Source organism: Fukomys damarensis, unplaced genomic scaffold (genome assembly GCF_012274545.1).
Source record: "Fukomys damarensis isolate Sample0158 unplaced genomic scaffold, DMR_v1.0_HiC HiC_scaffold_15, whole genome shotgun sequence".
Classification (NCBI taxonomy): Eukaryota; Metazoa; Chordata; class Mammalia; order Rodentia; family Bathyergidae; genus Fukomys; species Fukomys damarensis.
Window position 1 is genome coordinate 49,802,343 of NW_022900927.1, and position 1,261 is coordinate 49,803,603.

Consider the following 1,261-nt stretch of genomic DNA (forward strand, 5'->3'; position numbering starts at 1 on the left):
GCCTTCAGGAATACTTAAGAGATGGATTTTTGTGCTGCTCCTGATAAAGAAATCAGCCACTATAAAAGCAAAAGGTCATACATCCTTCAGTGAGAAAAATAAATTTATACCTTCAGGATACTAAGAGATAACATTTCACTGGACAGGCATTATGGCAGCTTTGAAATATATGTAATCAACACTCTTTAAAAGTAACATTTTGAAGTTTGTGTCTCATGTCTGCAATATCAAGCTTTTTTTTTTTTAACACAACATAGTTTCCCTCCTCTGAATATCACAACACAGTTCTTTAAGAGGATCCTGCGTGGGAGCTAAGTATAAAAGAGCACTTGTAATTAGATAGATGAAAGAGACCCAAGTGTGAAGGACAGGTTCTCTTGTTTCTTTTCTTTATACAAATTTACATAAATATCTAAGCATTATTTTTTTCAATTTAAAGACTCTCACCTTATTTTCTGTACTACTTTGTATCAAAATCATAGTAGTATCTCCTTCTGAACAATAAACCTCCTGAAGTCAGGGACCATAGTTTATTTCTCATGTTGACAACCACCTTTTACACACTTTGTTGCAGAAGAGTCATTCTTATCTAGGTGTTCAGTAAATGAAGCACAGATGCACATGCTTTCCATAAAGATAGACCTCACAGCACTACTGATTCTAAATGTATTTCCACGTGTTAAAGGCTAGCGAGCAGAAAGCAGCACTACAAAGTCTGTACTATTTATTACTGTTAACTTAGCCTTCAGTGGTCCTGATATATCGGAGGCCATTAACAAGTACCTGTTGACCATCAAAATAAAACATCTTGAGATTTTGTCAACCCAATGTGTTTTGATCTTCAAAGCAGCCAACTTTGAAGTCATTTGTTTTTTTTTCGGTTTTGAGCCTGGTTTGAAAAATTCTTGAAAAACATAATTGGCTTTGGAATAGGATTACAGATTTTACAAGGCAGATCCGGTGCCACTGAGCTAAATTTCTGACCCAGATTACAGATTTTACAAAAAAGTCAGGCTGGTTTCTTTATAGGTATACCTGGTTAGTTATTAGCAAGAACAACTAAATATTAATTAGAAAAAAATATGTCTCATCATAGCTAATAAGCTCATAGCTGAAGAAATACTCAATCTTAAATAGAAAATCATTCATTTGCATGTAAATATGTCTAGTTTAAAAGCAATTATCACTAACGCTCAAATTAGCTCCTCCCTAGCAAGACTAAGCTGTCAATAGAAAGAAAAAGCTGATACAAAATGATCAG